Source organism: Schistocerca nitens, chromosome 3 (assembly GCF_023898315.1).
Source record: "Schistocerca nitens isolate TAMUIC-IGC-003100 chromosome 3, iqSchNite1.1, whole genome shotgun sequence".
Lineage (NCBI taxonomy): Eukaryota > Metazoa > Arthropoda > Insecta > Orthoptera > Acrididae > Schistocerca > Schistocerca nitens.
In genome coordinates, this window is record NC_064616.1 from 688,997,455 (window position 1) to 689,008,766 (window position 11,312).

The window sequence follows — 11,312 nt, forward strand, 5'->3', positions numbered from 1 at the left end:
ATATTGGTTCCCCCTACTTATACCTCCCGAGGAGATCACGAATGTAAAATTAGAGAGATTCAAGCGCGCACGGAGGCTTTCAGACAGTCGTTCTTCCCGCGAACCATACGCGACTGGAACAGAAAAGGGAGGTAATGACAGTGGCACGTAAAGTGCCCTCTGCCACACACCGTTGGGTGGCTTGCGGAGTATAAATGTAGATGTAGATGTAGATGTAGTATATGATCAATACCAACACTGAAATGGATTAGAACCTTTACGTCCTACATAATTTCTTTATTATTTGATAGAATGTAGTCAGTTACAGATTTGGTTCCTTTTCCTTGCCATTTCTCCTTTTCTTTTCTGGAAAATGTTGTTTCTCTTGACACTTTCTATTAATGTGTAACATCATTCAATTCTGGTTTTACTAAAGTCACTCCACGTAACCAACCTTCGTTAGGTTTTGTTCTCCTTTCGCATTAAAATCATCCATTATCATCTTGTATTGGGATTTCCTGTTATTGAATAGCTTCTGTAGCTCTTTTGTAGAGATCTGCTACCGTTTCATCAGACTGTGAGCATGTTGAGTAGCAGCCATGAAATTTATTGTATTTGTTTTTAAAAGAAGTCTTATTCTGTGTGATATACCTTCAGAATTTGAGAGATTGCAGGGCACTCTCACTTCTGATTCAGTGTAGGGAATACGATCTACGGCGATTTGACTTCATACATTGTGATGAAATGGTGGGCAGCAGTTTATGGTCTTGTTTGCGTGCTCTAGGGAAATAAATACGGTAAGCTTTACCTGCGTTCAAAGGAACAGGGTGCCGACTCAAACGACTGCAGTAAGAGCACAGCATTCGTGGGCCGACAAAGCGCGTTTTTTTTGGGGAACGATGAGGAGACATTTCAAGACGGCCGCGCCACGGTCGCATTGTGCAGAAACACATTACGCTTGGCGCCAGAGAGGGGGCAGATGTCCGGGTATACGGCCTAGCGCCGAAAAGTCGCCGACAGCGCATTGTAGGCCTTGTTAGCGAGTAAGCCGCCAAAAGAAATGTAAAGTTCTGCAAATGTCCATGAGACAGGGAAACTGGCGCCCAGACATCCAGACTCTGTTTCAAAACATGTTTTGTCAATGTGAGTTTATGGCCGTTCTATGCTAACTTTGAAATGGACGCAACAGGAGAGATAACAAGCTGTTTATGGAGGGCTGTGCTTCCACCCTGTATTGTGTTAGCAAAAGACACAGCAAACGGGTGGGAAAGAGGCTGCAAAACTGAAGTTTTTTCCGTTTTCTGCCAATTAACTTTAAAGTCTCTGATTGGTCAAATCGTTTTACAGTGCAAAGACCATTCTCTGAGCTTAGAATGCTGGGCTCCAGCTCGTGATTGGCTGGTGCGCAATTGGGGGAAGTCAAAAAAGAGAAATGTGCTTTTGGAACCGAGCTGAGGAGAAAACACAGAGAAATGGAGATCGACACTCTTCTACAAGTCTCTTGTACTGGCGCTTCGCTAGTAAAGAACTGCAGGTCTCTACCTAAACGGTGTGACTTTGCTAGGGTGCGACTTAGAGCCTGTGCCAGTCACCTTCTGAACCATCAGAGGTACTGCTAATATCATCACAGTCACAACGAGTGATGTGTGCATGTACTTATTTGTCTTGAGTCGGCCGTCTAAAAATTTGACGTATTCCGATATGCACAGTCATGGCATGGAGTCAAATTGGTTTGGCAGACCAGCAAACGGGTCCACCTGCAAACTGGAATCCATCGGGGTTTCAGAGGTTCTTAGGGAAGTATCTGCATTCTGAATTAACCGAACATGACACCGCGTACTTGCATTTTTCGAGAACGTGCATTTAACAACAGATTGCCGCCGTCCATGACTTCAGTCGCCGAATGCATTGTGGTGTGCCACCTTCAACAGTAGGATGGTGAAGTATTCATTGCTGCGACGTAGGGCTATAATATCTATTTCTCAGCACTCTGTTCTTTTGAACCATATTTTCTCTTGTTTGTTTTTTTTTTGTAAGGTAGAATATAGATGCTTGGTGGTGGCGTAATTTGATGCCATAACCTGGATTCACATGTATGAAGTGAGATAGAGCGAGTAGCATTCTGGTTAGCGTCGTGTGTCGACCCCCAGCAGGTCACTTTGTCCACCATAGATCCAATTTTAGTAAGGCTTTTGTTAAATAAATATTTTTTGTATGATGTTTCTTTAATAATTTTTGCTCTTGTCATCCCTGAGTTCTGATTAATAATTCCTTTGCATTTTTATGGCAGTCTAGATCAGAAACATAGGGAGTACCTTTTTCACTTGGTGTCCACTGCGTGGATCTTTACTTCATTAACATTAATCATCTTTCAAACTTTCAGCATTGTTTCTAATTTTAGTTTTTGCAATAAAGCCTAATCCTGAATTCCCTCTCTACTGTGTTCCAGTGTAATGAAACATGTTCTGCATTTATCTCTGTTTAGTATTCATTTCTTCACTGCACTTCCACTAACCCAACTGCCGATATTCGGTCACCTCAGCTGGAACATCGACGTTTCATATGTGACCGTAGCGTCTCCGACAGCCGTATCCACGGTGGAATGACCTCCTGAGCCCCAAGACCAGTGAACAGTGTTCAACATAGGCAGAGCTATTCTCACAGCACTCTCAGACCAAGCCTGAGTTCTCTGGATCATAAAACCATTTTCGGTATCCACCTAGACTATCAAATTATTTCTGAAGATAACCTTTATTTCATCATATATTATATTACAAGCCACTTCCGGCCTATTCCCATGTTCAAATGCCTGTAATAACAATACAAAAAAGTAAAACATTAAGCACCCTTTAACATCATTACATTTTGCAGATTATAATTACTGTTACATTACTTACCGTTGCCACAAACGTCATGTAACTAGAATGCTGTTAAAAAATGGTTTCTAAGTCCTTGCCTAATGTATTTAGCAGCACAACTTGTCCTTTCACTTCCACAGACGTAAACACATTCGTTATAAAACCGGGAGAACAGGTAACTTTCAAAGAATGTGCTTAGACAGTAATATTTTGCAGAGACTCAACGCTCACCAGCAGAGAGAGCTACAGCCGTCTGACAACAGTATTGCATGCTTTCCATGCCTTTCATTATTCTGAACGAAATACCTCATATACTGGAAATTAAAATTGCTTACAATAACATTACTAGTACAATCAGCTCTATTCGTTATTGCTATATATAACATATCAAGTTTTTGTTAAAAATTATACCAGTGGTGACTTATACCACTGGCATAGTTTGTACTACACTTAAATATTCACAACAATATCACAAATACAATAAACTACAATGCTTGACACTACATAAAACGTAATATGGTTTCGTAACATTTTCATATGTCAGTAAGGTAGAAGGTAGTCCCTCGTATTCGATAGTTCACATGGTACTTAAAAAATACAACAGTTCCTCGAAAACTTTCTGTTACACAAATCTGTTGAAATTCTAAAAATTCTTCACAATAACATCATCAATATAATCAATTATATTCGTTATTACTTCATAAAATATGCAGTCGTTTTGTTAAGATTTTTTTATGTCTGTGGTAAAAATGGTTCCTCGTTTTCATTCTACTGATATGCTACTTTAAAATTCACATGAACATTAGTAATGCCATATAATGCAAATAGTCACTACCACACAAAACAGAATGCGATCCCGCAACACTACCAGATGTCATGGCGGTAAGAGTAGTCCCTCGCACTCACTGGTTCATATGGAACTTAAAATATTACTAAAATTGATCAAAAACCTCCTGTTTTGTAAATCTGTATGTTCGTTTAATATTTGTGGTGGCTGTTTTATCAGATTTTCGTATATTTATATTTACACCAAAGGATTCGTGGTTTTTTTCTTTTATTAGTTCTATGTAAAATTTTTAATGTTAATGCATGGTAACTGTTTTCTGTCAGATGTGTGCGGAATGTTGATGGGTTATACTTACTGTATCTGACATGTATTAAGGATAATACGTGTATTAAAATTTCTTACCGTATGGTCAACATAAAACTTCTTGCAGTCTCCACAATTTATATTATAAATGCCTGGTTGACTGAACTGCGGCCGTTTCTGTGTTTTTGGCGAATGATGTTATTTAGCGCGTTGTCGAAGGAGGAGGTTAGTGTTTAACGTTCGTCGACTCCAAGATCATTAGAGACGGAGCACAAGCTCGGATTAGAGAGGGATGGGTAAGGAAATCGGCCATGCTTTTTCAAAGGAACGATCCCAGCATTTGCCTGAAGGTATTTAGGGGTTCGAACCGTCATCCTCCGCATGCGAGACCATACGCTAACCACTGGGTCACCTCGCTCAGTAGCGCGTTATCGTTACGCAAACTAACACGAACGCTTGTCCCATGAAACATACGTGTCACTTTATCTAAAATCTTTCCTCTGTATAGCTTGACAGTGTGTCCTGAATTTTCGTTTTTCATTTCGTCATTTCTTACTGACTGTTTCGTTATCAGCCTGTTCTGATACATTTCACTAATCATGTTTAAATCGTAACCGTTATTTGTCGATTTATCAGTTTCGTCTTTTCCAGCGGAAGATTCATAAAGCGATCCAGAGTAGAACGCTCTTTTATGTCCAGTAGGGTGACAATAGCTGCTGTTAATTTACGTGGTTGTAGGCTTCACGCAAACTCCAAATTTATGATTCGAATTGTTATTTGTTACTTTTACGTACAGAAATTTGGTACTATTTAGCGATCCTAATTCCACAGAAAACTTCAAATTCTCGTCCATGCTGTTTATCGCATGTAATGTGTATCTTCAATGCTGCCGTTAAAAAGGATCAAGGTGTCATCTAAATATCGTGCATAGTATATGATTTTGTGGGTAGTCTGGTTATATTTCTTAAAAAAACACCCTTTCTACATGGAAAACAAATACGTTCGCAAATGTTCTCGCAAGACAATTATCCAATGATACTCCATCTTTTTGTGTATGCTAATGATTTCTCTGGACCTCAGATCCTACAATCAACTCGACCTGTTCGCATCCTGATGGTGTGCTAGCAGAGTCGGCAGTCAGTCTGTTTTTTTATTATCTCTGGTGTATTTTTTTTGTCGAGAACAATGGTCGACCACCGGCACTCTATGAAACCATTTCGTGCTGTCTGCAGCACCATCGTTGGGTTGATCATGATACACGAATAAAACCAGCAGAGATTTTATGTGTCTCGCACAACAAAACAAATTGTAAAATAATAAATTCGAAAACAGTAGCCGGTAGTTGCAGCGCGATCAGCGTATTTCATTCAGGTTGTCCATATAGCGTATACTAATTGTAAGTGCCCCTCGCTATCAGGGATCGTAGCCACATTTCCTAGGTTCTAAAGGGAAAACTAACTGTTAGCAGTTTTTAACTGAAAATAACAATAGTTTTTTATGGGCCTCCAGCATGCTGCAGGTGAAATATATCAGAAACTTTTCCTTTATTGAAATAAATGCTTGGAATTCCGTCGAAAGTCACATTAAGAAGAATTCTTTATTTACTGGCTCTCTCTGTGCTTAACTATCTGCATTGCCATTCTAGATTGTCTGCTGTGGCTATTTCCAAGCATGCGTATTAGACTGTATTTTAATTACTTACAGAGACTCATAGTTTCAAAATGGATATAATGTCCGAAATTAGTGACCGACAAGAAATAAAGGATACTTCTTAATGCGACTTTTCGACGGAATTCCAAACATTTGTTTCAATGGCAATACTGTTTATGATTATGTAGGCATGACTGTGCGGCACAGAAAACAATAGATAATTGTCAGAAGAATTGCGTGTATATGTAGTTCTGCTTTATTGAACCACATTTTATCTATTACAAATTGGCATAACTCTTAAATTACATGTTCTTCTCCACTCTAGTAACTGTGCATTATTACCAACTTACGTCACAACATTGTCGACTGAGACTGTTTAATTTACATTGTTACCAATACTCGCCGCAATTCTTCACATACACCGCACCAAACGATGTACGTGAACAGTCGGATAACCTGACTTATTTGACTTACGGTTAGTGATAGTCTAGCTCTCTTGGCGCTGTTTTTGTGATCTTGTTTTACGTTCCTTTCACTAGTTTAAATTCAACCAGTGTACCTTTACAGCTCTGTCTGACATGTATGAAAGCAGTTCTGTAAGGTTTTCGTACATATTTTAATTTTCAACCTCTTCAGATACGTTAGTGTGCTCATTCGATCTTGCGAATGTCGCTGTGTTAGTTTTCGAGATTCCACTGACAAGTTCAACGTCGGACAGGTTTTTCAAACGTTTTGCAGCGTTGTTTTACTGTGCGGCATAGTCCTGTGGTGTCTGTCACAGCATTTTGTTTTATCAAGAATTCTAAACTTCACAAGTTTGTAGTATGACGCATTTCATTTTTAAAACGACATGGAATAACTTACAATCTATCTCGAGACAGTCTGTACAAGTAAGAGCCTGCAACGACTGAGAACTATCAGTTACGTTCATCGGAAAATCTAACGATGGCAAAAACCTGGAACAGTGGTTACCATTCTCCTGCCACATACAAGGGACCATCAGAGCTGTTAATCAAGAATTTTGAAGATTTTAGTTCTGGTGCAGAGGGACCAGTCCTGAATATCTGGCTACCGGCTTTTCATGCGACGGCCCCTACTTTTTGAGAAAAGTGTTACGGGTAACTTCTATGCCTTTAACGCTGTACCGCTGTCAATCACATGAGCGTAGCGCAGCGGCTAAGGTTCGCGGCTACTACGCTGGCAGCGCGAATTCAGAACCTTCCCGTGAACTTTTTTCTTTTTTCAGTTACATCGTACAGAATATCATTAAATAGTATATGTCATGCAAAATTGTTCAAAGTTAGTCATTTGTCGCAGAATCAAATGAAATACAAATTCGTAGACCACAACGCACATTTAATGAAAGCTACTGCTTTGAAGGCACACGGATTTTTCAGAAGGAATACCGGGAAACACCGTTCGATTAAATTCAGAAATATTGTTCTCTGGTAGGTCAACTTCGATGCAAATCATGCATATTTGATCACCCTGTGTAAACAGGTGCACGAAACCGATGCAGGATTAACGAATGTACTTTTATGGGATCTTCTCTCTAAGCGATTTTCCTATTAGTCTTTAGGAAGTCGGAAATATTTTGAATTTTTTGGGTAAAAATTTTAACCTATCTTTAAAAATAAACATCACAGGTTAGGCAAAGTGTGTTACATTTCAATGCAGATGCTTTTCCTTCGTTTACAAAGATTTGGTCGTAAAGTGACTGATCAGTCTGCCCTCCCCAATAATCAATAATAGAAGGAAATTTTTCTTCTCCCACGTACGGAAAAAGGACAGATTTTGAATACTCTTCATACAGCACTTTTGTGAACTACCCTGATTTCGTGCAAGCTACAATGATTTTTTTTAATTTGCGAGTCAACTAGTCGATTCTTTTTTTCCTGGATGATTGTTGTATACATAAGAAAATGTAAGGTAATATCTTCCTGATGCACACTATGCTGTGACGAATGACTTATATTGTTCAGATATTTTTTCTGCTCAGGAACGGTTTTCGCTCCTCATTTCGCAAGGTACATCGATTGGTATTGGCAGGCGGTTTGATCAGTATAAATTTCATAATAGAGGTAAAAATTAGAGATATTCTGTATGATGAAATTGTAAGAAAAAAAAGTTCGCAGACAGAATTTGAATGCATACCGCCATCGTCGGAGCCGTTAACCTTAGCGGCTGCGCAACGCTCGCTTGGTCGAAACAGATCTCACGTTACGTGTATGCGAGGTAGGCTATGCATAAAACTTTAACATTGATTTTCTCGAAAACTAGGGGTCGTCGCATGAAAAGCTGCTAGCCGGGTACTCAAGACTGGTCCCTCTACAACATAACCAAGATTCATCAAAATCTGTGATTAACGGATCTGATGTTCCCCTTGTTAGTGAAAATAAAAGTGAGTACCCAGGTAACTTGGTAAGTCTCGCTGTAACCCACGGCATAAAAATGGTTCAAATGGCTCTGAGCACTATGGGACTCAACATCTGTGGTCATAAGTCCCCTAGAACTTAGAACTACTTAAACCTAACTAACCTAAGGACATCACACACATCCATGCCCGAGGCAGGATTCGAACCTGCGACCGTAGCAGTCGCGCGGTTCCTGACTGAGCGCCTAGAACCGCTAGACCACCGCGGCCGGCCCACGGCATAAGTAGGTAGTGATGAAAAAATTATAGTTCAGTTTTATGACAGAAGCACTTGTTATTCGTAGAAGTGCTTAAATTAGTGAAATAAAAATTTTATTATGCCACATTTTCATTTTTGTACTGAAGTAAAACGAAAGGTTTAAAAATATGAGTAAATATTGATGTGTACTTCCTCAGTATCAAGGGCTTCGCCCTGCTGCAAGTGCTAAAGCATTGATGATCCCTGGTCTAGAGGGTTGCGACTGCCTCATCGTGCCTTCTGCCGTGTAAGCTGATGAACATTCCATCCACATTTGTTCACGACAAAGGTAACCATCAAGATGGTTACAACATTTAACCTTGTGGACTGCACTGTGAGAACTCGGGTTCTTTAGTGGGTAGGCGAGGGTAGTTCCAGTCACATTCACCTTGCAGTTAGCTGATTCATTTATTTATTTACAACCATTTACTGCAGAAGAAACGTCCGATGGGCGTGGAGTGAGCTTCGAACCCACCGTCCTTGATGGAAGACACATAGTCGTGAAGAAGCCTACAGGCTGCTACGCCCAGCACAGCCCAGTAGCGTGGAGACCCTGCATGGCAAGCTTTCCTGAGCTGTGTCGTGGAGCTGCGTCAGAGGCTGGCGCTACGGTCTAGGTCGTTAGCAAGACGTGCTAGCGGTCCGTCGTGGCGTGGGTCGGCGGTGGTGACTTTCGGATACGAACCCCGGCCTTGCATCTGGCTGGTGGCGTCTGGCATTAGTGGATGCCCAGCGGATTGATGGCTGAGAGGGATCAGTTCGACCCTCGACCCCCAGCTCATCAGTGCCACAGTTAGACCCGCTAGCAGGCATTCATGTGGAAAGGTGAACGGAGATAGCTGCTCGAACAAGTGATGGGTGAGCGACGATGGCGTCATAGCCGTAGCCCACTCTTCAACAGTTGCCGATTCCGATTCCATGTTACTTGCTGGCTGGATGGCCAGTTTTTAAACGTGTTACGGCAGGCTCGTTGATGAACAGCACTCCCCCCCCTCCCCCCCCCCTCCCCGAGGTGTTACATACACCATCTGCCACAATGCTGCCAGAGCGTCCTGGGCTTCAGCACTAACCAAGCACTTCTGTCAGTGTATTGTCAAGATGGGACCGGAGGCGAAATACTGTGCTAGCTAATTATGGAAAGCAACATTATAGCAGAAGGCCAGCGGTTCTGCAGCTGGGAGGTCCTCAGAGTGACCCTTGGCCTGCCCAAAAATGGTTCAAATGGCTCTGAGCACTATGGGACTCAACTGCTGAGGTCATTAGTCCCCTAGAACTTAGAACTAGTTAAACCTAACTAACCTAAGGACATCACAAACATCCATGCCCGAGGCAGGATTCGAACCTGCGACCGTAGCGGTCTTGCGGTTCCAGACTGCAGCGCCTTTAACCGCACGGCCACTTCGGCCGGCCTTGGCCTGCCCCCCCCCCCCCCCCCTCCCCACCAAGCAGGCAGTCCCATAGTATGGGGAATGGAGAATGCTGCTCCAGAGGCTGCCAGATGAGCGACGACGCACTCACAGTGGTAGCCCGTTCTACAGTGGTTGCTGATTCGATATCAGCTGGACGGCCACTATGCATCAGGACAGGCTTTTCAATAAGCAGACGCCCCTGGTGTTACATTCTCCCCGTGCCACAGTGCCACCAAAGCGTCCTAGGTTGCAGTAATACCATTGGTCATCGACCAAGCAGTTGGGCTCGTGCACCGAGACGGACATGGTAGAGAGGTGCTGCACTAGTAATTACTCCAAGCAGCAGAATTATAGCAACGAACTCTACAGTACAAAAGATAGCTAACATTTTAATTATCACCATAAAGATATATGTTTAAGTAACTGCCGACCGCTGTGGCCTAGCGGTTCTAGGCGCTACGGTCGCAGGTTCGAATCCTGCCTTGGGCATGGATATGTGTGATGTCCTTAGGTTAGTTAGGTTTAAGTAGTTCTAAGTTCTAGGGGACCGATGACCTCAGCAGTTAAGTCCCATAGTACTCAGAGACATTTGAACCATTTTTGTTTAAGTAATTAAGTTTTTGATTGTTTGCAGGTACCTGTATGCTTGCAGTCCTGGTAAACATTGAAATTTCTGCGCCACTGTATCATACCAAACTGCTAGATTAGAGGAACCAAGATGGCGCTGCCCAGAGATAAAGCGCAGTATTGTGCGCTAATTCATTTTGTGCCTCTGAAGGGGAACGACGCTGCAGCAGTTGTTGCTGAGTTAGTAAAGTGTACGGCAAGAATGCAACATCATATGGCACAGTGGATAGGTGGCGCAGATGCTTCTAATGGGGTCATAACAGTCAATGACGAAGAACGAAGTGGCAGATCATCTCTCTGTCAACACCTGGAAATCGCAAGAGAAGTGGGGCCCTTGTGGTCGAAGACCGACGTATCACAATCGAGACAGTAGTGGAATAAATGAAAATGATTCGTGCATTAGTTTTCAACATTTTGCACTTCGTATTGAACATTAAGAATATACCCGTCCACTGGAATCCGCGATGGCCCGCACTCGTTCAAAATGCCCGCCGAACAGAGGCAGCAACGGATATTTTGCAGCTCAGTTGGTGCAGTCCAGGTGACTTCTTTAGCTGCCTTATCAACACGAATAGCTTTGCTAAAACATTACAGATATCATTGTTAGTGTGGTGTCACAGCCAGACACCACACTTGCTAGGTGGTAGCTTAAATCGGCCGCGGTCCATTAGTACATGTCGGACCCGCGTGTCGCCACTGTGTGATCGCAGACCGAGCGCCACCACAAGGCAGGTCTCGAGAGACGTACGAGAACTCGCCCCAGTTGTACGACGACGTTGCTAGCGACTATACGGACGAAGCCTTTGCTCTCATTTGCCGAGAGACAGAATAGCCTTCAGCTAAGTTAATGGCTACGACTTAGCAAGGCGCCAATTGTATCAGTGCATGTATCTTACGAGTCTCATTTGTATAGTCAAGAGAGATGTATCAAAGGAAGCATTAAAAGTTAAGTATATTTCAAAGATACGTATTTTCTTTATCACATTCATTAAGTCTCCTGTTTCAGACCTCACTCCATCCTTCGTGA